Source organism: Nelusetta ayraudi, unplaced genomic scaffold (genome assembly GCF_046127955.1).
Source record: "Nelusetta ayraudi isolate G7.1 ecotype Tasmania unplaced genomic scaffold, CSIRO-AGI_Nayr_v1 ptg000060l, whole genome shotgun sequence".
NCBI lineage: Eukaryota > Metazoa > Chordata > Actinopteri > Tetraodontiformes > Monacanthidae > Nelusetta > Nelusetta ayraudi.
In genome coordinates this window covers 4,567,676-4,594,646 of record NW_027466110.1, presented here as the reverse complement: position 1 = coordinate 4,594,646, position 26,971 = coordinate 4,567,676, and the positions used below count along the sequence as shown (strand labels likewise).

The window sequence follows — 26,971 nt, the reverse complement described above, 5'->3', positions numbered from 1 at the left end:
TGACCGACAGTTTATTATTTTAAATTCACCTGCAAATGTAAATGGCTTTCTATTTTTAGACTGCCGCTGCTCTGGCCGCTGCACTCTCTTGTGTTTACTAACACGGAGGAAGTGGAATGAAGACTTGGCTGCAGACCCACAAATAGGCCAACACATGAGCTTCACTGACACACATGCAGGGCGCTGGGATGTATCGCATTAAGGGCTTTGTTGCTGTGAAGTTAGTTTCCACTGGACTGCAGCTGCTCTCATTGGCTGCGCTGCGCTCCTCAGAGAGGGAGAGACCGCCGCTCTGCTCCTGAGAGTCCGGGGCCTCGGGCCCCCGCCGCCACCTGGGCCTACAGGGGGAAGGAATGCGGTGACTTAATGATGCGCCGTAAATCAGAGGAGCCACACAGGCGATCCCGCCGCTCGCCATTGGACGGCCGCCCTGCCTCCGGAAGAAAAAAAGCAGAAGAAGAAGAAAAAAAGCAGGCCGGCCCACTCCGACCCTCCGGCCCGCCTGCGAAAGCCCGCTGTGTGCCATCCACTCGCAGTTTGCTACGGGGGAAGACGTGGTGCACGGCCTGGCCCGGCGGTCCAACTTCTTCAGTCACCTCTGCAGAGGGCGAGGAGGGCGAGGAGGGCGAGGAGGGCGAGAGTCCCAGCGAGGCAAGGCAAAGGAGCGGGGAGGGTTGAGACAGAGTGCAAGGAGATCTTCCACCCCCCCAAGGGCTGATGGGAAACTAGTCGGGGGCACTCGGGGGTTGAGGCACTGCCGGGGCAGACTGCCGTAAGTGATTGCAGCTGCCGGGGGAGGCCTTGAAGTTGGCTACAATAACATCCAGCCATGCAGGGCAGCCAGATGACAAGGTGTGAGAGAGGATCCTGTTTGTTGGGATTCCTGCCGTAGGTACCATCCAAGAGTGAGATGGTGGGGGAGCCAACAGAAACAAGGGGGCCATCCAGGGTGTGTTTCATCTGGAGACAACTGGGATCTTACTTTCTTTTTCTCTCTTTTTTTGAAAGAGTCTTCTCTTATTTTATATAAAGATTTTGGCAAACAGGCCTTGGACCTTTCTGTGTGGAGTTGCATGTTCTCGCTGAGTCTGTGCGGGTTCTCTCCGGGTTCTCCGGCTTCCTCCCACACTCCAAATAAATGCATGTGAGGTGAATTGGAAACTCTAAATTGCCTTTAGGTGTGCATGTGAGTGCAAAGGGTTGTTGTTGTTGTGATGAACTGGTGGCTTGTCTGGGGTGTCACCCTGCCTTCGCCCTGCCTGGCTCCAGCAGACCCCCGTGACCCTGAGCTCAGCAAGAAGCGGGTACTGAAAATGGATGGATAAAAGGATGGATTTTAAATGATAATTTTACATGTCTCACATCTGCCGTCAAGAAGTAAAAAGATGTTTACACAATTTACAGATGATTTCTGTTCTAAATAAAGTCTAGTTACTGTGTGCCGCATCTCTACGTTGCTCCAAATTGAGTGTCTGCCTCTCGGAGGGCATCTGCCGCACAAATGATGCATCTCACAGGGAGTTATTTTAATTCAGCACGCCGAACCCCTGCCTCTTCTCCTCAGGCAGCCCATTTCCCATCAAGTCCGACCAAATGTTGGAGCCCCACAGTTGCAGGAACTGCAGCGGCGGCGGCGGCGGCGGCAGAGATGCTGGTGGTGAGCGCGATGCTTCATTTTTCTCCCCGGGACTCTAACTTCCTCCACGCAGCGCGGGACAGGACTAATGACAGCCATGTTAATGATGTTGACACTCCCACCAGCGCCAGCCAGCGTACAGTAATGAGGGGAAGTAAATAGCAGGTAGCTGACAAGACGGCTGACTTCCGCCGCCGCACGACTAATGATCCCTTTCACACCTTTGCCAGCGCACATTGTAAAGATGACACCGTTCAAAGTGGGAATCCCCGCTCCTCCCGGGCCTCCAGCTCAACTCGTCAGCAGACGACGGCTCTGTTAAAAAACGCAACGCCGCACCGTCCGCTTTCCCAGCGTGGATGAACTACGTGCGTCTCCATGGCAGAGTTTCTCAGAGGGGCAGAAAAATGAGACGCGGTGAAACCACAACGCGGCTTTGTGGAGGTCGGATCTGTCATTTGGGATTTGCTGTGCGGAGACAGCGGGCCGTAACACTGCAACCTTAGAGGTTGGGTTACCACCGCCGGCCGCCTGTGACCACTGACAGAGAGCTTTGTCTGAAAAATATACTTTTTCCAAAAACCTAAAAAAAAAAAGGAACCACAAGAGAAAAATGACTCCTTTTGGAGTCCTTTTGTTTTCCTGCTGTGCGTCTCTCGTGCGCGTCTTCTCCGTGACCCGGCTCTGAACTCCAAAGTGAAACATTCGTTCACCTCGGAGCGTCCGCGCGGCCCAGCGATGATTGATGCTCGTGGCAGGATCCATGAGTGATGGTGTCAACAGCCATCTCGGCGGCGGCGGCGGCGGCCGTTATTATCGTCCCTGGCACCGAATGACACGGGGCCTAATCTCATCCCCAAACAACCCCCTCCGCCACCATCACCGCCGCGCAAAAATAATTTACATACTGAAATCAGTGGGAGCAGGAGATCCGCAGAATTAATGGCTCCGCTGAACGAAAATGATCTCCGCGTGGCGCGTTTGCATATCTCACGCAAAGGACGTGGTGGATGTCGCGCCGAGCAGCATGTGATCTCTCACGCGACCAGCGCCGAACCCATTTGCCGAGCGCCGTGAAAACGCGGGAATCCGCGCCAGCTGCCGAGCACCTGAACGCCACGCGGTGACACCCAGTGTAAACGGGGCCCATAGATCACCGTGTCACGGCGCCACGGGCCCCCCGTTCTTAAGACGACGGCTGAAATCCGATTTTATTCATGTGATAAAATGAAATGGAAACAATTTGCGCCAGCATTTGTTAGTTTGTGGTCATTTTAGCATTCAACTCCATTATAACCAGTTTTCAGAAATAATCACTTTAGATAATCTGCGATCATTACGAGTGCACGAAATTCAGTCAAGATGTGCTCAACAAGTATGGGAACATTTTATTGTTGAATGAAAACCTTTTCCAACGTGTAATTAAAAGTGATTGAGAAAATTCCAAGTGTGCAAAACTCTGTGCGAACACACTAAAAGCAGGCTGCTTTAAAGAGCCTAAAATTTAAACCATGATGCTTTGTTGACTCTTTTATGGTTTAGGACACAACGAAGTGTTATTGTGATCCAAGTTCTTTTTTTAATGTTTAGAGTTTTTAGCTATTTCAAAAGCTTGATGAAACTTCTGTAATGATGGCCGCATATTACAAACTTGACATTCATTCTCTAAAACCACATTCAATTACACAGTCAAGGCAACAACGGTCAAAGCCATCTCATATGTGTTGTGCACATCCTGGTGGATTTTCGTGCACTAGCAGATTATTTCATGAAGCTGTGGTTGGAATAGGGTTCAATGCAAAAGTCACAATCAGCGACCACAAACTTTTGAACGTGAGTGTAATTCCGCCGCGTCTCTGCAATACACTGATATTTCTGGGGCTATTGACACACAGCGTTGGAGCAGCAGCTTTTTTTTTCTTTTTTTTTCCTGAGCCCCGTTTCTCACGTCGTGACCGGGTTGTGTTTGTTTGTGTCTGTCTGAAACAGGCAGAGCCACTGACAGGCAGGGGCTGCGTGAGAGCAGGCGGGGGAGGGGCTAGAGCCTCCATCAACACAGTGTCCATGGAGGAGGCGCATGGACCCTCTGACCCTACTGTGAACTTTCGGGGGGGTTGCAGAGGCCGCGGCGAGAGGCCGGAGGTCAGCATTCATGCTCATGACAAACAATGCGAGCGCTTTGCCCGCAGCACAGAGAGAAGACAGTCACCGCAGGCTGCTCACATGAGCCCTGCAACGCACTCCACAAACAGTCCCGTTGTTCCAGGCGCTTTACTGTGTCTCACCCACATAAGGAAAATTGTGTACAGTTAATTAACTATGCTTTCAAGAGAACAAACGAGAAAAATGCAATTATCCGACTCGCGAAAGACAACGGCCGCAGTATTCACGTCCTATTTATAGACAAATCAGCCTGGAGGAAGCACAACGTCAGATGTGTCTGTTTATCTGAGATTATTTGCATGTGCATGTACGTCTCTAGCCTCACACTGAAGTCCAGCTTTTACTTTTTTGTTTGCTTACTCCTATTTTTAACACAGTGTTCTGGAAATGCAGCATGTGTGATGTCACAAAGGGCAGTGGAACCATCCCCGGGTTTGAGACGAGTGACAGGTGTTTGTTCCACCCTCGGCGACCGTGCCACAGACCCACTGCTCTTCATCGCCCTCTAAACACACGGAAGGTCCGACAAAGCATCAGATTTAGTGGGAAGCTTAAAGCCGTTATTTCTGCAGAAGACTGTCATCCAAGGCCAAACATGCAGTCAGATAATTGTGCGAGGCTGCCCCACTGGAGTGAAATAGATGGTATAATGCGGGGCCTGCAACGTGGAAATTAAACACGCTGTCCGAATGTTTTCACATTTCATCTCCTTTACCTTTATTTTACCTCCTTAAAGCGCTCGCTCACCCAGCAACCCCCGACCGCCCCACCAATAAATCACAGCACGGCCGTGTTAATGCTACAGAGCCAAACACAGACTGGAGCTACTGGGCGGTAAACTGTTATGTCGGCGCAGGGCGCGTGAACGTCCACGTTGCCCTTGTGGCTAAGCACGTGCACCTGCCCCGCGGTCGTCGGCTCTGACACGCGAGGCGTCAGAAACTGCAGACTAACGGGTGGCTGGGGTGGGGTGGGGGGTGGGGGGTGGCATCCGGCTCGCTGCCACGTCGTGCTGAGAGTGAGGGAGGGAGACAGAAGGACAGCAAAGTGATGCGTCTGCTGCAGAACGGTGTGAGCGACTAGCTCAGCTCCACACGGCCCAGTCATACCCCCCACCCCCACAACCCATCTCTGTACCACCCGACACCCACCCTAGAGGGCCCAGTCTGCAAAATGCTGAGAGGCAGGAAACCACCGCACCAGAACAGACCGACAGGGGCCCAGCGGTGTCCAGGCGACACCCTATTCAGCAGCATTTCCACTGACAAACATCTGCTCGGAGGAGAAAAAAAAGCTCCTTTCGCTGCAGCAGAAACTTCCTGAAATAGCTGCCAGGATGCCGTCTTCTCCAAAAAAGTCCAGTCATTGTTGAGTATTTTACCACTTTTTTTTGTTGTTGCAGTAATCAGCAATTAAACACTCCACACTGTGTATTAAAAGCAAACCAGGCGTGCATTACTCCCTGGAGCCACTAGGGGGTAAAGCTCCCCACGGTAGACGGCCGCAGGTCTGACTGCAACTAACCCCAATCCCCCCTGAACCAGACCTCCTTCGCCGTGCCGCCTTATCCAGCCGTCTAAATGAACCAGTCCACCTCCGCCAAGATTATCGTGATGTAAGGCCGCCCTAATTGGATCCTCCGCAGAGTAAGGACCTGTTACTGTAATGCGTTATCTATTCCTCTAGATTTCTCTCCGCGGCATCTGGGAGATGTTGTCATTCCGATGATAAACACCATTTTCACTTGAGCCTTTATTACGAGACATCGCGCCCGCGAGAAATGGAGATAAATGAGGGCAAAATCCCCCTTCCACCCTACCCCGAGCTCCGATAGGCCGCCGCCGCCGCCGCCGCCGTGAGCCCCTCACCTCCCGCGCACCCCGACACTGCCAGCAGGGCCCGGCCTCTGCAACAGAAGAGACGCACACCGGCTAACAAATGGTGAGAGGGATTACACACTTTGAGCCGGGGGAGGGGGATGTGGGGGGTTGGGTGGGAAATTGTTTTGTAAGTGCGGATTGAGGAAACACTTCAGGAAAAACGCGTTCGGCTGATCTTTATGCAAAAACTGTCCGGACGGGATTTTGTGCGAGAAACTACCACGTTTCTCCGATCGTATATTATAATAATGGCACGCACGCGCTGCTCAGACTTCACGACGAGCTCTTAAAGAGGATATTCATCTTCCGGGTCGGGCAAAAATGAACAACGGATTCCCCCACCTGGCCCCTCCCCCCTGCTTTCTGGAAGGCAGAAGGACGATGATGCAGTGCAGGAGATATGAGAAAACAGGGGACCTGGCGCGACCTTCGCCGTGATTGATCGTATTTGAATAAAGTTCACATGTGTTCTGCCGGTGAAGGAGTGTTGGAATAACACTCAGTTATGTCCCGGCGTGACTCCTGACCCAGTGCCCTGGTGACTTCAAACCACTGACAGCAGCAAAACACGGTTGCAACCGGCTACGTAAAAATGACTATCCAGACCCACCGCGGCCAGAGGAGGGGAAAAAAACCAACGTAATCTCTTTACATCTTGAGTCATATCAGAATCTAATAAGACCACCAATTTTTGGCCCACCTTAACCGGGTGCTGAACTCTGTAGTTAATACGCGCCGCTTATTATTTTACCATCAATCAATGGCGAGGCAGGGCCAGGCTGCTCTCTCACCTCACAGCGCTGCCTTGCAATCTAATTGTGCCCGGGCTTCATCAGTTTCCAGAACAATCAATTCCTCCTCTAGCTGGACCCCGGCCCGCTGCGGAGCCTTTAATATGAGGCTCCGTCGTCCAGGCCTCCTTACCAGAGGAGCCATGAGGCATCCAGGCACCCCTGCTGGCCTGACAGGCCCCCAGCTCCAAACCTGTCTTCCATCTTTTCTGTCTTCTTTTTCTTTCGGGTGTTGGTATCTTTCCTGACAGGCCGCGTCTCTGCGCCGGGCTTTGAGAAGCCAAGATGTGGCGAGAATGCGATGAGACCCTTGAGGTAGTGGCTGAACTTTTGAACCGACGTGCGGGGACGGCCGAGACTCGGCCGACGACATTAAGTGGCCTCCTGCCTCGGAGCTGTCACTAATGGGGTAAACATTGACATACGAGCGCCGTCTGAAGCGGCCATTCATCTCGGCAACTTGGCCAACCTTGAGAGGAAGCCGCAGCCTCCCGCCTGTGACCATCCAAAACAAATAGACAATAGATTATTTTCATAAACACATTTCCCGCAGGAATCGAGGCCTGACAAAGATCCATGGCCTCCCAGGACCACATGCCGTCGCCTCACCGTGTAAAAAGTTATAAGTGTATTACGATATTGTATTTATCATGGCGCAGCAATCAAACACCTGTCTGATAAGACACTCATTTCAATAACAAACTTTTCCCTCTCTTTTTTTTATGGATGTGCTTGTCAAGAAAATGCTTTATATTCATTCATTTCACTAATTCATGCGAGAATCTCGCTATAATGACGCGAGACGTAATGAAGTAACCCTGCGATGTGCATCAGAACCTCAAAATGTCCCCTTTGGGTTTTCGGCACTCACAGTGTGCTAAACTTATTTGTTATACGTGCGTCACAGCGGAAGATGAAGACATATGGCTCTTTTAAAGCTGCTAACAATACCAATCAATAATCATGAGTGTCTCCGTATTGTCATAATTCATAAATCAGCTCCATTGTTTCGCAGCGAGAGTGATAATTCTCCGCGGGGATGCGGCGCCGACGCATACAAATAATTCTCATCTTGATCACAGTCAGGACTGACCACTGTGACATCGTCTCCGCAAAAGATTTAGGGGAGCCGCAGCCCACTTGGTTTGAATAATCCCCCGCAACAGGCGACGGCAATTAGACTCACACCGGGCTGAAAACATCTCAGATTAACACGCGTGTAAGAAACATGTTTGAACCGTTTTGCAGATCTATTTAGCCCCCCTTTTTTACCTCAATTAACACCAGTTTAACATCTTAAGTGTTTTCCCTTCGCATTCAGGCTCCTCTGACTAACTAGCGTGCGTGTCGAGGGGTTGCTATTAAAAGTAGATTTATGTCGAGGAGCCCAGCGGGAAAACCTGCCTGGCAAAAAATGTTCTGGTTCCCGGCCAAACGCATTTTTGCCAGAGAGATTGTCGCAAAAAAACACTGGTTTGTGGGTTTGTTTTTCGCCCGGTAAACGAAGGAAACACTCACGCGGATACAAACTGGGCCCCTGCGAGGCATGAGAGCCGGGGGTTGGGGGGGGGGCTTCCTCTTAAATACAGTAGGTGTCGACGGACGCGAGCAAAAATGAATAGGCCTGTCGCCAACGCGTAACACCTCTCGGACACATTCATACACCAAAAAATAACAGGAGGGCTCTTCCTCATGCTGTGCGAGCGAGAGAGAGGAAAAAAAGAGGCAGCACAATTGAGAGTGATGTGTGCTGCACTCGGGCGAAAGGGTGAAGTACGTGGGAAAAAAGAAAAGGCACGTAAAGAGCCGAGAGGCAATCCGGCGTGGAGGGCGATCAGTCACCAGACTTTTCTCGCAGCGCTATGTGACAGAGCGGCTAAGAATGACAATCTAATAGCCGCGGATGACATTTTGTTTAAAAAACGTGATGACAGAATGATCCGGTGTCTCTGTAACTGTAGCTGCTGGCCGGCCAGGAGTCGGCCATTATTCTCTACTTAGCCTCCGTCTGTCCGTCTGTCTGTCTCTGTGTGTCGGCGGCCACCGAGAGCGCCGCTCACGATGGCTTCGAATGACTTACGCTAGGATCTTCCCCCCACTGTCAGCCCGTGTCATGCAAATATTTATGTCAAGTAGGAACACTTGGGTATGCTAGCGCACCACCCTGATAGATGGGACCCCCCCACACACACACACACCCCACCATTGGCGCTAGAATGATAGAGCAGCGGTCCACTTCCCCCTCCCTGCCCAGGCCTGGCCAGCATTGACCATGTCAGGGCACCGCCCCCCTCCCCCCCACAACCCCCCCCCCCATCCGTCTTCCTCTGAGAGATCCTGTGATTGAGAGCGCTCAACATGCTGTTTACGTTGGCCCCACCTCAGAAAGAGGCAGATGGAGGGAGGAGGAGAGGACAGAGAGAGATGGCAGAGAAGCGCTCAAAATCGCTTGTTTATGCCTCAGTGTGGCTGCGAAACTACAGGCAAACAGCCAGGGGCGTTAATAGAAAGACATGAAGTGATAAAACACGGCATCAAGCGCAGTTCGCCCAGGCTCACTCCGCTGAGCGGTGCTTAACGGGCGGGATTTGAGGCGCGGGGGAGCCGATAAATACTAGTTGCGCCCCTCTTGTTTGTGAGGGAGCGGCCTAAGTGGTGAACTCTCTCTTTCATCCCCTTCCATTGCCTGTGGCTTTCTCAAGAGTCAACATTCTTACCACTTATCTTTACAGCCATTAGCGCTGTCAGCCTCCCCGCATCTCTGCTCAAACTCACAGGCGAAGCACAGCGCCCAATTCTGCGAACATGTCCGTCGACGAGCGGCGATGCCTCAAAAAAAAGGAGCTCGCGAAAACAAATCGAGTTGTTTGCGTTTCTCAAGGAGGAAACAATGACGAGTGCGCTGGCCTTTGGTTGCACCTCTGGTCCGGTTGCAAGAACAACAACAGGACAGCCTAAGAATGGAAATCACTAATGTGATGTAATGCAACTGGGAAATGCGTGTCTTCTTGCACTGTAGGCCCCCTGCATTCATTTTAAAAAGTTGAGAAGTTTGAGTGAGTGTGCAAATTAATTCTTGTGACATATAGTAGTGAAGTAGTGATAGCGAAGATTCAATCTGGATCTTATATTGAAATATTTTATTCTGCATGAAAATACCATTTAGTGTTGAACCTTTGTGTTAAATATAGAGTTAAATACTTATAGCTTAAACTGGTATTGTTCATACACTACTGTTACAATGTTCAGGTTTTGACCATGAATTTATGGTGCAGTGTTATACTAAAATTGTCCTCAATAAATTCTCCTTATTATTCAGCATTCATACCAGTAAATATAAAATTAACAGAATGCAAAAACTAAAGGAATCAAAAGAATGAACTTTCAGTTAAATACAGTGCAAACTGAATCTTATAAAGTTTAGTTTGTGCCTCTTAAAATAATGAAAAGCAATTTGAGCTTGGCCACTAAACTGTCTGTGTTTTCATATCTGTACTCTGTGAAGATTTAAATCATCCATCAGAACAAAACGTGTTATTCTTCTGTGTCACAAAATGTGCCGTGACTTAATGAGAGACAAGTTTGCAGCACTGAAACTGACGCAGCCACAAGAGACATTCCAGTCAGTAGTTGTGACAGGGCTGCCTCTTGGAATGAAGTACTCTTAGATTCCTATAGGGGGAGTCTGGCATCGTCTGAGTCTGTGTGGAGGATAGGCACACACATAAAGACCACAAGAGACCACACAGTGGACTGACTGTGTAATTCTGTCATCAGCTTGTAATCAGACACTTTATCCAATAAAATGAAATGTTCTGAGCTAAAAAAAAATAGAAATGGTTTCCTTCCACATACGCCCCAGTGTTCTAATATCAGGACAAAGTGGCTTGGGCTCTATTGTTGAAGAGTTCTTTGCATAGAAAAAAGCGAGCAGTGCTCCAAAACATCACCCTCTTCACCAGCTGTCTTCAGTGCTGATAGTCTAATCCCTGCGTGGAACAGAACTTGAGGCGGGCGACATGAGGATTTGGCTAATCCCCTATTAAGGACCTGAGTAATCCCCTTGAAAATCCTTTGTATACACACCGGGTTAAATACTGTAGGAACAGCAAGGGTCAAAAGGATTAACTTCACAGAAAGTGATCTGTTGTTGCTTTCAAGAAAAGGGAAGATTTAGCTTTTTTGACAGATTCAAATTTGACTGCATGTAAAATAATTAATAGATTTATAGGATGATCGATTCGAAATATTTTCTGTTTGTTTTATTCGAGTTTGCACTACATTGTACTCATGTGAAGATTAACATCCTTTAATTGATTGGTTTTGGAAAAATAAAATAATCCAGGTAATGAGATTTATTTGGACATTATTTTTTAATGTCTTATCGTCGCAAAATGAGTAAATCCCATTACATAACTTGATATGACCGACTAATCACGTTATCATGGGAATTATTCTTTTAAAATTTCACTAATACCACTCCCTGAGCGACGGTTAAAGTCCTTGAGAATTCCTCCGTGGGCGGAAAACGCATACGCTCCACATGCTCTCTGGCTACTGTTGTCAAGGCAGAGTGATTAGGTGGAAGTGGAGTTTGTGTAAGCAATGGACGAGCGCAAATCAGCCCCAGATCTCCCCGCAATGCAAGATGCTCAACACTCAGCGAGCCAGGCTGAGCTCCACGAGGAGCGCCAAGACACGCCGTGTCAAGCTGACGGCCATAAAGCCTCGTCTGGACACGTTGCGGTCAGCTACATACAAGCAAAAACGGTGGAATATATATTCAAGTTTTCAATAAAAGCTTTGGCGAAAGTGTTATGATGTTAAAGTGCTGTCAGGGGATTCTCAGACTGATGTTTTATTGGCTGTTTATTCTATTTCGAGTGGCCGGACATGAATCTAGGTGGCCATCAGTAATGCTGCCACAGTGTGGTCGAGCCTCCTGAGTCTGCATGAGAGATTTTATTCGCTAAACATTTGTTTCGATATACTCCGAGCCCTGTCGACTACAGTGTGTCTTTCCACTTCAGTGGCGAAAATCACAACCAGATGTGCGCTCGAGTCTGCGACGTGCTGTCAATGTCAGTGTGTTGCTGCAATCATGCCGTTTGTAATTTATTTACAGTAAAATGCGAGTACTTTTGTATTAGACCAGAAGGTACGTTGTTGATTTTTGCTGCAAAGCTGTTTACGACAAAGAAATCAGCTAAATAAAATGCTTCCTGGTGGGTCTTGCGCCACAGGCTTAGGTTATAATCAGAGTGCTAATAATTCAAAAGGAGTAAGTGTCCTTGACTCAAAAGCGGAGTTTTTTTTGCTTATGAAAAGCAATGTGATTGCAAGCGAGTCTTTAAAAACCTTTGGGATAAAACAGCCATTTTCACCCCGATGCCAAATGCCTCGTTCCATAAACACGGATGGGCCATTTCTGCTTCATTTTCTCAGCTCACTAACTGTTGGCTACACCGCAATGTTGCAATAACCGCGCCACTTATATTTGGTCTATGGGCCTAAACCCATTACAATGAGCATTTGCATAATACGGCGGTGTCGCTGAGCAAATAAGGAATACGTAACGATCCAATCTGCGCGGGGACAGGATGAACGCTGCGCGTAAACACGTAATGATTTCCACATGGCTGCGCATCTGATGAGAGGAACAAAAGCCCTCAGTGTGCCTTACGACTGACCCTGATCGTGCACACGCATCAGTCTGGTCAGCACTAAATGCATCAGCGACCTCACTGCAACTCCTGGCAGGAGGCGGGTGGGTGAAAAAAAGCTATGAATAAGGTGAGCATCAGGTGGGTATATCGCATAAAAGGAACCACTGTTCATATGTAATCGGTAGAATAAAAAACTTAGTGGTGGTTTGGGCCGAGTGACAGGCTGGTGAGCGATGTAGTTGCGAGAGCGTGGGTTTGGAGCTGGCGTGGGCAAACAACGGCCCGGGGGCCATATGCGGCCCGTTAAGCTTTTCAATCCAGCTCGCCGAACTTGGAGAAATTATATTAATAGTAAGTAAGTCATAAAATAGCTGTATTTCATCAATTTTCCCAGTGTTTTAAGGGACATTTCAATAAAGAGTTAAATATTGTGGGGCTTCAACACTTTTGCAACGCTTTTGTTTATTTTCAATAGGCATTAAAGCACATGTTTTCCACATATCCCATCATATATTTTTTCTACTATGAGGTGCATCACCAAAACACTTCATCCATCCTCCATGCCCACCTTTGGCTTGGAGGGACAGGAGGGATCAGGCCCAATGAGGTCAGATTGTCCGACTGCTCTCCAATTAAACAGGGCATTGACATAACGCAACACAGCAGAGCACACGAGTCACCTTCTGGATCAGCAGCCAGGACACGTGCGTCACCGACACCCTCTTGGATTTCACCGCAAGCCTGCGACGGGGAGTGGGGGCCAAAAAAAAAAAAAGAACTCTGTGTGCCGCAATGATTTCACCTAATTTCGTCTTTCTGCTCAGACAAAGCCACTGGAAGCTCGGAGGAGGTTCATCCACACGGCTCTTCACGTCAGGTACATGATCTAGTTTCCACGCCGGTCTCCCTGAGGGAAGGCAGCCCGTTCAATCCCTACGCCGGCTCACAGCCTCGCTATCACGTTTCTGGTCTCAAAAAACAAAACAAAACAAAAAACCAAACAGTGAATCTCCCTCAGTCCATGCGTCTACGACTATTATCTATCAATTAATACATCTGTCTCCATCGCAGAGGTCCGCTGCCCTGCTAGCGGCCTGACCAGGCGGTGAACTCTCGCATTCCTCAAAAACACGGTCATCCAGCCTCTGTAATTTGTCATGTTGGGAGCTGACAGTAAAAGGTCATCCACTCCCATCGCCGTAGGCAAGGAAAAAAAAAACCCACCGGGATGAAAGTGCACGTTCAGACGCTGCCTATTGCTCGGCTCTCCCTATTTGTGTAAGAGAGACACACACAGCTTTTTCTAATCTAGACCACCTATCTGTCTTTGACTTCCGTGACCATCTGAAATAAGAAGCCGCGGTGAGTCTGTTCCGGGGCAGACCAGAGCTTCAGAATGTGTCAACGTGTCGTATTACTCAGTCTTCGCAATTAAATTCGCTGCAGACATTTTTAAGACATAAAATGTATATATGGTTAAAAATTAACATTATTAACTGCCTTCCAATTTTCCTAATGTCCCTGCAGACTCCCTGGTCTACCAACAAACTAATGCAATTTTGCACCGGCACTATGTTTAATGTTTCAGTGTAGTTTTAGGTTCATTTCTAAAGCCGACAACGCTATCCCCTACATTGACTGTGACTTTGCTCCAAACAGAGGGCAGGTGGGGCCAGCAGCTCCTCCATTCCACAATATCAACTGTGCACCAAAGTTAAACAACACATCTTTGATATGACTAACCGTCGAATCAGATTGTCATCGTTTTCAAGTCTGTTTTAACCACATTGTTACAAGTGATTCCATTCTACACTGGTACGTCACCGCAAGGGACTGACTTAATTATACGAGTAGGTCTTGCACTTGTATCCCAGTATTCCAGAGAGCACCGCTTTTATAGTCAGCATCTGCTTCATCCAGCCCTGGATGGCCATTATGTCCGCGCTCAGCCGACCAAAGGGTCCAACGCTCGTACGTTAAGGCTGCCCAGCGTCACTCAATTGATAATCCTCCTTAACACGAAATGGAGAAATGACGCTACGCCACACTGAAATATTATCAATTATCGTGTTTTAATTTTCACCCAAGCGGCTCCCCCATCTCCGCTTACATCGCTCTGCTCCGCTCTGCTCTGCACTTCACTTCCATGCAGCATTAGCGAGGCGTCATTAGCGAGGACCGGAGGGAAAGCAGTCCACGGCGGAGCAAAATGGAAGTCAAAAAGCAGCGCTCCCCCCATGCACGGACGCTGCACACTGACCCGGCCGATCCCTCAGTCCCTGCAAATTGGCAGACGGATGCGGCAACGTGAACCACAAGCTTTTCAAACCCCATCTGGTTTGCCGTTAATTACTCCTCCAAGTATTCAACTGCCCCCTTCTTAATACCGAGGCGCGCATACTGCAGCGCACTTATGAACACGATGACAGAGAGCCCATATGATGTCAGCATAACGGCGGCTGAAACGCAGCCCGCCTGGTGTATCAGAGTGCGTCAGAGAAACGCTCCCGTGGTTCCACATCAGAGCGAGATTGGAGGTTTTTTTGATGACTGCAACAACAAATAGCATTTTCCTAAAACCCCACTCGCCGCCGTGCGAGGAACTAGCGTGCCTCCGTGTCCATCTATATCTCAATACGCCGGACAAAAATGAATTACCCATGGTGGTAAATTGAATTTGTCGAAGCACAGCCTCAAGTCCTCAGAATGTTTTGTGCCATAAGTGGATTAAACTCTCTCTCTGTGATGTAAAAATATTCAATACAGCCAGTGGCTTGCTCGGTTTCAGGGAAATACCGCACTGCTGATGCATTTTAGTCCTGTCATCTGAAGGTGAGAAGGGTTCTTTTTTTTTTCCTTTTTCTTTCTTTCTTTGGTTTTGCCTTTGGGCATGTTTGTCTGTTTGAACCTTTGGCCTTTGGTCCCGAGTTCAAAGGTACAAACTCTGCACCATCCCTGACGCTCTATAACACTGTGTGCAAAATGAATGACTGTGAGTTTTAACTGTCTGTCACACTGAAATTGCAATTATACTGATAGTCAGGATTCCTCTAAGTCGCTTAAGAAATGTGTTGTTGTGACACTCCTTCCAGCTTTGCAAAGGTGTTATTAATAGCGCAATGTAACCAGTTCTCAATGCCCAATCACTGTAAGAGTTTGGCACGATAGCACAGGAGCACCAGCACCGACATCGCCTGCCCAAACAAGAGGCTTCCAAAGCTTCAACCAATGTTTGAACTAAAACTTGTACTTGTTTCTCAGTTGACTTTGGGCAAACACTCAACGTTTCTGGTGAGACATTTGCTGCTAGTCAATCAATCTGTCACAAATCTCTGTCTACCGGCTGACATTATGTCAGTACGTGATGGAGAAACTATTCTAACTGGAACAAATTGTCAGTTCTTCTGACATGTGATGTGTAAGAGGGCATTTGACTCATTCTGCACACAACTAGAGTTGCCACTGTCAGCCGGTAATAACCAACAGTGCAAAAAACCGAATTAGCCTTTAATAACATTTTTCAAATCCTTTGGGTCTTGGTAAATTATCTGCCAAGCTTCATTTAAGTCTTGCTGCATTGCAATATTGACTTACTTACACACAGCTAATTGCAAAAAGGGCTGTTACAGTAATGCCAGTCCCTGTCACTTCCAATATGTGCACGCCTGTCAAGGCCAATCTGGGATTTCTCAATCAGCCAATGGCCGCAATAATAATAATGGGTACTACAACTTTATTATTATTCTTTAGGTTGCTTCATAGTTTAATGTAAAATATCACAACTGTGACAGATGCAACATTGAACAACTATCTGGTTATACAATAATGAATTCATGGTTTTTAAAATGAGTCTACCCACCAATCAGAAGCTGTGCTCCAACATGCAACAACATCCTAACTGGACATCTTCACCTGCACTGGTCCATTCTGCTTCCGGCATGCAGTATACCGGGGAGAATTCCATCTAAATAAGGTGGAAACGAGACCAGAGATCCATTTCTTTCCATTCCATCTGTGGGGAGTCCAATTATTCCATAAATGTGCAGGGCTTGTGACATTCAATGCTGATAGAGGACATCATTTCACAGGAGACCACACACAGCAGCTAGACCAGGAACAATGTGGCCAGCTGGAACTGGGCTGAATTTCTCCCGACATTTCCCCGTCGACTTAGCCAGCCAGGCGGGGTTTTTTTACGCCGTGGCTAGATTTTAACATTCAGGTGGCGAATACATAGACGCATGCAAACGTCTTCCCAGAAAAAAAGGCACTAAATCCAAAATACAAAGTGAGTACACAGAGCCTCCTGAGTGTGTTGTGTGAGAGGGAGAGGACAAAGGTGAGGGCTGGCTGTAATAAAGCCGTATGCCTGCCGTTACAAAATGAAATGTAAAGCCATCACCGTGATCCATCTTCATTAAACAATTTCCCCTCTCGCTTGCTTGCGAGGATATCAGTTTCAAGGGGTCAGGTGCTATTCCTCCTCCTCGTGGGTGTCGCCATGTGTTTAAATATACTGTAGAGTGCAGCGCCAGTGCAGCGCGCTGAAGGAAGAGGAATGGGAGGCCATTGGTCCCGTGCCGATTGGCTGCCATTCAAGGTTACTTTCTTGGAGGGCTTCCCTTGCCCCCCCTCCACGTGATACATTGCAATCTGACAAATGCAAACTGTGACATTTAGCAAAGCACTGGGAGAATAACTGCTGCTATGTTGTTAATGCGGGCTCCTCGCTGCCAGGCTAGATTGTTCGAAAGGCAGCATTGCGGGCGTGATGCCCGTTACACAGCCGGATCACTCTGTAATTATACTGCAGATTTTTTTTTTTTTTTTTCTCCCCCCCCCCAGCCTGCTTTCCTCAAATGTTTTAATAGTTTATAGCAAAGGACTTAGAAAGACGACATTAAATTACGCTCTGCGCATATTGGATTCTGTTATTTTCCATCACATCACAATGCATGTGTGGGCGTCTTTCTTTATTGTTTGCAAAAAAAGAAAAAGAAAAATCGATGGTCACGAATGTAAAGATGCATTTTTTTTTTTTAATCTGAGTGTTTTAAAATTCAGCAGGCGATGCAAGTGGGAGTCTATAGGAAAAGAATAATTAAGGGAGGGTTAAAAACAAAGTCTAGATGTTGTTTTGACAACATAATTAGTTGATTTATGCTCTTTTTTTTCCAATCTAAGTCAAGGATGGCCTCTATGTTTTTGCTGATTCATAGGGAAAACGCACCAGGACAGATCAGATGAATTGCCTTTTTCTCAAAGTAGAGTTTGTCTAAATAAGGACGCTGTGATCAATCTTCAGTCTCCAGGTTACGCTCATCGCCTGGGCTGGCTTCTTGTTGTCTGAGTAAACACTTGGCGGTTTCTGAACAGCTCGTTTCCTCGTCACAACTAGGAAGATCTGTTATCATTTGAGCGTACGAGTGAGTATCCCGCTACATTTTGTGGTCAAACACAAATTTCTTTGTTTTGGTCTATGATAAAAACATGGAGCCATTTTTCGCAACATGCAAAATATGCTGATGATTTTATAGCAATAAAAAGAAACGTTGGTGCTTCAAGGTAGAAATCCTGCCTTTGCTTCCCAAAAGCACTAAGTTGTTCCCTGCATATGGTTGCAAGGCATACATTATTATTAGTGCTTACCCGAATTGCTCCGCTGCCATTTCTGGCAGAATTACTGCCTCTCAGCGCTGAATTGGCTTTCTCTTCTTTAATGTTCACTTTAATGCAGTTTTCTCCTAATCCAGTTCATAGTTAGAGGTGAATGGAAATGGTGCTGTGTGTGTTTTATGCAAATTGCCGAGATGAGGTGATTAATTCATAATGGGTTTCGGTGCAATTGAAGGCAGCAGGAGCTGATCAAGGGCAAAGACATTATAGAATGGTACAGGCTGCATAGGGGTGGCGCTGCTTGTTCTGCACTGTACCACAGCATGACAGTATCTCATTACATCCAGACAAAACACCTCCCCCATTGATAATGAGCATTTTTCATGTGCAGGGACCGTTTTCATCTCTTGTTGTATTTTCCTCTGTACTGAGCTACACATCATTCTTCATCTAGCTAAATCACGTATTGATCCGGCACTGCGATATCCATGCGCTATAATGCGTTGTGTGTACTGTGCATGCAGCGCGCACAAGCCTATTTTGAAAATCAAGCCACTTGGAGATTCGCTTGTTTACTGTGGATCCAAGGAATGAATCACGATGCATCACAATAAGAGCGGCACTCTTTAAATGGGCTAACGAAAATGTATTTCATAGCAACACTGGAGAGCTCTTTGAGAATAAGTGAAACACTCATGCACAAAAACATTTTTTCCCTCTGTCTCCCTCTCCCTCTCCCCATCCCTCTCTCTCTCTCTCTCTCTCTTAGATGCATGCAGCCGCTGCTAATGGAACCGCACTGGCTGCTAAATATAATTCCATTGCTTGGGGAAATGAAACTGGAAAACTCAGTGAACATTTCAGATGTCGATCGAACCCAGCAAGGCTGGACAGAAGATGATTTATCAGTTGAGGCTTTAGCTTCTTTTTTTTTTTTTATTCAAGTGCTGTAAAATATTATTTTTGGCACAACCTGTTAAATCTAGTTAGAACATTTACATGGACGGCGACATTCTGATATTAACTCAATTAAGGTCAAGTAAGACACTGGCAAGTAAACAGCAATTTGTGCATTTAAATGCGCTAATGATTTCTGAGGCATTTCTGGCCAGTCTCAATGTACTTTTTATTGAAGAAAAGGTTAACTGTCACATTGACTGGTTTCTTACACATGGAAGCCATTATGTGTTATTTATTTCAATCGGAACCACTTTGGCCAAAGAATATCAGACATGACTCACCATTGCACTGCCGTATTCTGAGTTATCGCTGAGGGCAGGAAGGCTTTGTCTTTACTTGCGCCTACACGGGATGGTTAATCATGGAGCTGAGATCCATTGGCGCCTTGGGTAGAGGGATGAAGCAGGGATCAACAGCAATGAAATTGTAATAGACATGGAGATGATTGAAATAGACATGACGAAGCATTTCAAAACAGCCTTAGTGGAAGTAGGGAGCCAATATCAGGGACTAAACAGTTAAAAAGTAAAATCAAAGCCATTTTATAAGTTGCAACACTGTGGGGGCGGTAAAGATGCTCTGCCATTGGGACAATTAAAAACAAAAGGTTATTCTAATATCACCTGGAACCAGTTGGCTGTCTGACCTTCTGCCTCTTATGCATCCATGGTATTAAGTATCTACTGCTGCTTCAACCTCAGTGAGAGAACATCATTCCAAAAGTGTGACTCAAAAAAACACATAATCCGATTGGGTAAATGGATTCGGTTACATTCGCTACTATTATTACTGCGCTGACCTTCTGCTTTTGCACATATGCAAATGCTAAATGCAGAAGAAGCTCTACAATTTAACAGGCTGATTGTGATTCATCCCTGCCCGAAGCTGCGGGGACAGGCGCACTGTGTATCTCTTACCAAGAGGAGCAGGAGCAGAATCCCACCCCCCTCCAGAAACAGCCCGAGAAGTTTAGCAGAGAGGCGCAAAGCAGCAGTGGCACCGTTCATACCTTCAGGTGACAGAGTGCTGATGATTATAGCAAGGACAATGCCCTGCATGTGTCAAACAATTGGCAAATAATTTATGTCATCTTTTCCACTGTTATTTCCGTGGAGGGCACTAACTGCGTTGCCAATATCAAACCTCCTGCAGAGGAGAGGCAGGCAGGCGGTGGGGGGGATTGGGGGGGGGGGGTGAAAAAGAAGAAAAAACGGGATGTGCTATAAAAGACTGATGGAGGGAGGGAAGAATAGGGAGCGGGAAGAGTGGATTGGGGGAGGGGAAGAAGTGCCAGGCTCAGCTTTTTTTCCTTTTACCCCCCCCGCCAGTGAAGATGCACGGCCATCTGTGAGGGAGACAAACACGCGAGCGGCCATCATTTGTCCAACATCTTACGTGATGCGAAGGCTTTTCACTCGCCACGCCAACCTGTGTGGCAGATGATGTATGTGTTTCTTCAGTCCCGTGATTACTAGCATGCGAGCTGCAGAGCAATGCTCTTCACCTCATCAGTTCCACAGGCTGCGCTCCAAGGTGGGTGAGGAATTCGCCGCGAGATGGCTCCTGACACGCAGCACAACCGGGGCGTACCGGCGTGAATATTATACAGTGCATTTTCACCGCGGCCGCCCACTGTGAACAGATCAATCGGGGCGGATGAGGTGAATTAGAATTTTAATAGAGTGCCGAGGTGCAGTAATTAAAAAGAATGATTATATTTTCCCCTAAATGTATCAAAAAGTGGACGCTCTGCTGGGCAGGCGTCGGCTGCTTCAACCGCACTCATTACGCTTATTTGTTTATTCAGGGTTTTTTTTTTTTAAATCTCTTGAGATCCACCTGAATTTTCTGCTTTTCTCGGTTTTACTCCAACGTGATGCCGGCTAATGCTCGCATTTCGACGGAGGCATTCTGAAAGGAGCTACGCTTTGTTTAGCCGGTGGACGTTTCTGCCCAGCCGCCCCGCGAGGCCATTCATCACTGCCAAGATTTAGGCGAGAATTATTAAGTTTCACTTAATTTGGAAAATTAAGTCCATTGCTCCTTTGCTTCCGTAATTATCATTCAGGGTGGCCGACGCATAACAGGTTTATACGCGGAGCCGGAGAGCGAAAAAAAGAGAGTAAAGTAATGCAAATAAAAAGAGGAGAGACACACCGGGACACGGGCGGTGTCGTCACACCAGGCCGTGGGACGAGCGGGTGATAATTGTTGTGGGAGCCGTGGGAGCGATCGGCTGGGAGAGGCTTTGAGGGAAAGGTAACAAAGCAAAACAATGGAGACGGATCGCAGAGGCCGTCTATCCTCCACCGAGGCCCTATTAGAGTCACCTCACGAGTTTTATTGTGTGCGTTTCGGCAGCACGGACTTCTGGCAACAGCCTTAAACCTGCTGAAACAGGTATTTTTGAGACAAACCCCCGCTTTAAAAGTTTAACCGGATCCTAGTTAAAAACTACAACTTATCTCGGCCATAACGAACTTAAAGGCGCTCGTCAGATGCGAAAAATAATAGATCACCGGAGATGATGCGACCCGACACATCCTCTAACGGAGCAAAGTCTCCTGCCACGCCGAACAGCAGGACGGGGATGTTATTACTTTAAAGTTCACGGCAAGATTTTTCTCGGCGAGACAACGGAGCTTAATCTCAATTAGAGCACCATGGGGCTGTCTGTCACCCAAAATATCTCCATTGTTCGCTGTCTTCGTCTAAAAGGAGAGAGAGGGAGAGAGCGAGAGAGAGAGACGTGTTTTTGTAGGATGACCTGGGCGACTCTGCTGTGTCAACTGGTGTCAGGCTACAAGTGCCATATAACTGCTTGCCTGGAGGCCAGAGGGCCCAAAGCGAGGCCCCTTGTGTCCCAAACAACACAACCAAAAGACAAGGCCCAGAGTCTCCTCCATGACAAATATCTTCTGGTTGAAAGGGCCAAAGTGGGGGTGAGGTGGAGGTGACATAACCAAAGGCGGCGACACAGGAAGCCGGCCAGCCAACCTCTGTTTGGTATGTCAGCAGACTGCCATTGACCTGGAGAGCAGGTGCATTCACATCGACGCAGAGAAACCCTCAACAAATGCTTGAATGGGTTCCCTCGATGTCTCCAGAAAAGGAGTGGCTGGTGGTCGACCAGGAATATTGGTGGAAGATGGGTCACATGGTATTTTTGTGTACTCAGTGTCTCAATTTTGATTTTTAATGGAGGCTACGAATGCCCTTTTTTTTCAATGCAAAAGGAAAACAGGAACTCATTATCCAAAAAGGGTTGAGTATGTTTGTCTTTGTCATACTTTCATAAATTCAGCTGCAATCCTCCAGAGGTAGAAGCCAACCAATCCCACAGAATGCCACACTCGAAAGGAGAAACACCAGGCCCGAGGTTTTGCCATTATGTTCGACCATTACGGAGGTTCAGGGCTCGACTCTAATGGGGCTTTTTTTGGGCCACAGAGGAAGCCTTGTCTCTCATCAAAGAGGAGGAAGTCCTCGTCCGCTGTGAATACGTCGTGCCTCCCAGTCGCACGTCGCAGAAACGTTCCAGTGAACAGGAAGGGAAACAAGTGAACAGCCCGACCTTTAACCCTCACGTGACTTCCAAAGGACGTGGTGATTTGTCTAAAGTTTGAGACCCTCCGAAATGGCGGCCAATCGCTCGTCGGCCGTGATAGATTTCTTTTCTTTGAACCGAGCATTCGGGTTGATTTTCAGTGGGGGGGAAGGTGGTGGGGGGGGGGGGGGTTGGGGGGGTACTTTAATTAATTTCCCATGAACAATCACAAGTTTGCCTTTCGGATACAAACCAGGCCATCCAGTTCAGTGGTTCTCAAAATGGGATGCAAGAAAAACTCATTAGGTTTCCTCTCACCTCCCTCGGCTGCGGTTGAGCTACAGCAGGTTAAGTGTCACTCAGAAATTAGCGTTCTCCTGGTAGAGCAGTGGACGCCACATCAGCTGCTACCATTTTTGTAACTACATTAAACAAACCCTCTGAAGGCCTCAATGATGCATGCAATCTTAATTTTTATTACGGCAATTTATTATACACTCCCTGAGCTTATGACAGCCCCGACTGTCATTAACAGATTAATTATAATTTCCCCCTGCGCTCAGAGTTAAAGAGAAACGTGGACGCATGCGGGTGCCCCTAAAAACAATGTGAGTTGGGTAACGGCACGTCATCCTTGCAGTGACTTTACCCTTCACCCGTCTGGAAAGTAAATGAAATGAGGGAAACCAGGGGTCCGCAGCAGGGGTCCTCGCTGCAGCCACAATGCAGAGGAAAAAGATTCAGATACACGACTGATGGACCGAAAAAATCAGAGGGTCTGCTCTTTGGTCATTATGCGCCAGAAAATCTCTAATACAAGCAAACTCTACTTTCACTTTCTGCTTTGTACTATTTGGGCACACAGTCTTTCTCAATTGATATAAATAAATGATGAAACATACAAGAAGAGAATAGACACATTGTCCGTCACATTAAGCCTCATTGGTGAATTAATAAATACCTTAATCGTGAAACCAGTTTTGTGTCAATGTAGGGAACCACAGACCACCTGCTTTTGATAAATTAAAAGCTCCAATGAGATTCCATCTATTCCATCAAAATGTATTGAAATTATTTTTATCTCTTTTATGAATTTTACCCAGATCTTACAGCGAAATGGGCTTTGGAACACATGTGGTAACTGGTAACATATCAGTTCAGGTTTCCAATCACGTGGACACAATTCGAGAGTCACCAGTGCCAATCAATTCTGACATATTCCAAATGCTTAGCAATAGATAGTGTTTTAACTGGCCAATTCCAACAGAATGAGGAAACTCTGTGCCATGAAAGCAACCTTTCTACCGACAGAGACAGAAGTAGATGAATGGAATCTTAGTAATTTATCAATCCACAACATCGCAGCATCACAGCCAATGTCTTTCAAATAAGATCCATGGGAAATGCTATGTGGAGGAGACCCATATCACTGGTGACATATACAAAGTTGAAAGGGAAAACCAGGTAGCCATGACATGCCACACAAAGCTTCATGAAACAGCATGACACCGAAAGCTTGTAGCCGACAAATTAATGCAAGCACACCAAGATATTGAGGTCAGGGAACGTTTAGCTGATACGTGTTAAAGGCTGTAAGGCAAGACCATTAAAAAGCTACTTGGAAGGAAGGTAATAGCCCAATATTAGACAAAGGTGGGGATTAAACTCATTAGATCACCCTTAATCATATTTAATGACCCTCACCTGTAATGTGCACCTCATAAAAGTTCCTCCACCTCAGAATACATCATCTCTGGGCTTCACCAACGGATTAACAAACACAGTACGAATGGGAGAGTCCCCTGCAGTCTATGACAAACATATATCAAATAAAAGAGAATGGTGATTAAAATACTATAAATTATATATTTATCTGCAGAAATATTCTCAATGCTTAGGTAGCACACACGAGACAAAAAGGTATATTGCTAAAAGTTAAAGTAAAAGCTTATTTAGAGGTAAAAATGTATGCTCCATATAGTTTCATTATAGGCACATTAAAACTCTATGAATGTCTACACTTTTGTTATTTTTGTTCCAATAAAGGAGAACATTATGTGTGCAAGAAATAAAAGCACTCATATTATCATTATTACTGCTTTTCTGAAAGTATAAGAGTATTGTCACATTTCATTTGAGTATCATAATAACATTATTCTGCCCCACCCAAAAAAAAAAGCTAATTCTGCAACCTCAGTCTATCAAATGCCACATAGTCACATGCTGAAACTCTGAAGTGACCAGCAGTGTTTCCACAGGTACCGGCTGAGACTTCACACTCCTGCACTGCCTTTACCATTTGTTGCAGCGGACATAAATAAACAATGCATGGTGCACTTTGTGAGTAATGCTACAAAGTACCATGTTTCATTTATGAGCTCCAAGACACTGTAGCAGAGAGAGAGCCACATTCCATGAAAGTTTAATTAAGACAAATGATCTGAGAGGGAGCGTCGTGTCTTCGGTGGCTCTCTCACATCATGTGACAAGCAGCCGGACAGCGAGAGGGCACCGCGGGAGAAGGAGGAAGTGACGGTGGTCGGCTAATGGACGACGATACATTTGTACTGAAATGCACGTAGACGTGCACCTCGAACTGAAACAGCAAAAAACGTGTGTGGTTGTAATAGTTCCTTGTAGAGCAGCATCGCGCTGGCAGGTGGTGTGATTTATAGCGGGGTATATGTTACCAGAAAAGGTTAGCAACATGACCTTAATGAGGTTTCACAGCTCTACAGTAAAAAAGGAAACTTCCTTTACCGCTGATAGTATAGTATTGTCTTTTTTTTCTTTTTTCTTTTTTTTTGGGGGGGGGGGGATCATTATCTACAATGTGTCTGCAGCAGATGACTCCAGTCTGCCTCATTCAAAAATAATATGTAGAACAATTTGCAGATCTGCATTGCCATATTACTGCAAGTTGTTGGCATTGCTGTCACGGTGATCATGTGATGGTACTGAAATGCATAGTCAATGACAGTGTTGAATGCCAGTTGGAAATGTAAGTCATGAGCTTCATAGAAACTAATTGAAATGAATAATAATAATAAACTTTTATTTGTACAGCGCTAAATCACAACCAAAGGCGTCTCAAAGCGCTTTATACAATCAGAGAGAACCAACCGGGATGAATAAATCAACAACACATGTTGGTTTTATTTAAAGTGGTCATGGGTATAGCTGGTATATATGGTGTACGTGACTATGCTAATGGAAGTAGCCACCATGAAAATCAGCATTAAATAGTGCATAGGGATGAGATAGGGGTCCTCCAGAGGAATCCCTGTTCCTTATTTTCTTATTTGATTATATCATCACTGAAGCGAAGGACAGACAGTTGTGATAGAAATAGTCACTTTTCATGAGTGATACTTCATAGACTTAACTGGCAAGAAGGAAGATTACTCACAGGTTCTTGCTCTGATCCAGGCTTTAACGTGCTGCTCCAGGACAATGGTCTACAACATTGTGTGGAAGGATTTTTAGTGTGTGACTTTGCAATCAGACGGTTTGTTCTGTAACTGTATTGCATTTAATGACTGTACAAATCCCAAAATAATTTCACAACTAAATGTATGAAGGGCGGAATTATCATTGTTATTATTATTAACACCTCTGAACACTGACCCCCTAACTACTGTCAAGTTGTTACGATTTAATAATTAGATTTGGTACGTGTGTGGTGGCACTAACGTCTTGGATAAGAAGATTTAAAATATTTTTGAAAGTAGTTTAACTATAGAGGCTTTTTACTGATCACAGGCCTTTGAGAAAGCAAACATTAGCTTGTTAGCGAGAACTAAATTGGGTCAATTCACTGCGCCTGCGCATCACAGTGGGTAAACTAATAAACTAGTCGTTAAGGGCTACAAATATAAGCTTACTCACAATGTCGCCATTTTCGAATGACACTCAACTGTTTGAGCGTTCACGTTTCCACGTCATATTGATTATACACGAGACTCACCTGCTGCTACTCAACTGCCTATGTATCCTTTCAAAATAAACTTCCGCTTTGACAGGAAACGGCTAAATATAATTAATATGCACATTAGGCTCTTTTATACATAAAAAAAATAAAATAAAATAAAATAAAATAAAAAGGGCAGGTACACAAGATAATTATTTGTAATACTTTTCCCTTTTAAAACATTTTCTTTTCTTTCTTCCTCTTATTTTTTTCAAATGGGTCTCTTGCCCCTCAGCATTTTGTGTGAAATGGACAAGATGGCTGGCTAATGTATGCAGACGTTAGAGGCAGTGAAGAACAGAGGGAGACTGATGGAATTGTGCTGCACCGTGCAGGCAGCGCTGCGTGGTCAAAGCAAAGCCAGCTCCTCGCAGTGCTTTCCCCTGGGCTACCCAGACTATTGGTCGAAGTTCAGATATAACTTCATTTTCTATGTGGATGAAATGCACCTTAAGGGCAGAAACACTGAGGAGAGGAGGGGAGGGAGTCGAGCACACACTGTGTTTCTAGCACACACAAATGCTCTGCCAGAGTCAAGGGCATTAAAGAAATCCATTGTGGGTGTGCAGTCTGACTGCTGACAGAAATTAAATTGTGTCCACTGAATTTTCATATAACAAGCCAGTTCTGTGTCAATAGTGCCAGCGTTTCAGAGCTATTACTGAGCAAGCAAAAGTCTTTTTGTTTGCTTTCCAAAAGCCAGTTTCTTGCGTTTCTCATATGTTGTTGGGGGGGTTCAGAC

At 46.3% G+C, this 26,971-nt stretch overlaps 1 long non-coding RNA gene across 1 annotated transcript; it reads right to left on the bottom strand.

Annotated features, from left to right (window-relative positions):
* Positions 1-25,719, bottom strand: LOC142897608 (uncharacterized). Its single transcript, XR_012928466.1, has 3 exons — positions 25,669-25,719; positions 18,994-19,096; positions 1-338 (listed from the first exon to the last, which is right to left on the bottom strand). It is a non-coding gene; the product is annotated as an uncharacterized LOC142897608 (long non-coding RNA).
* Positions 25,720-26,971: the final 1,252 nt, after the last annotated feature.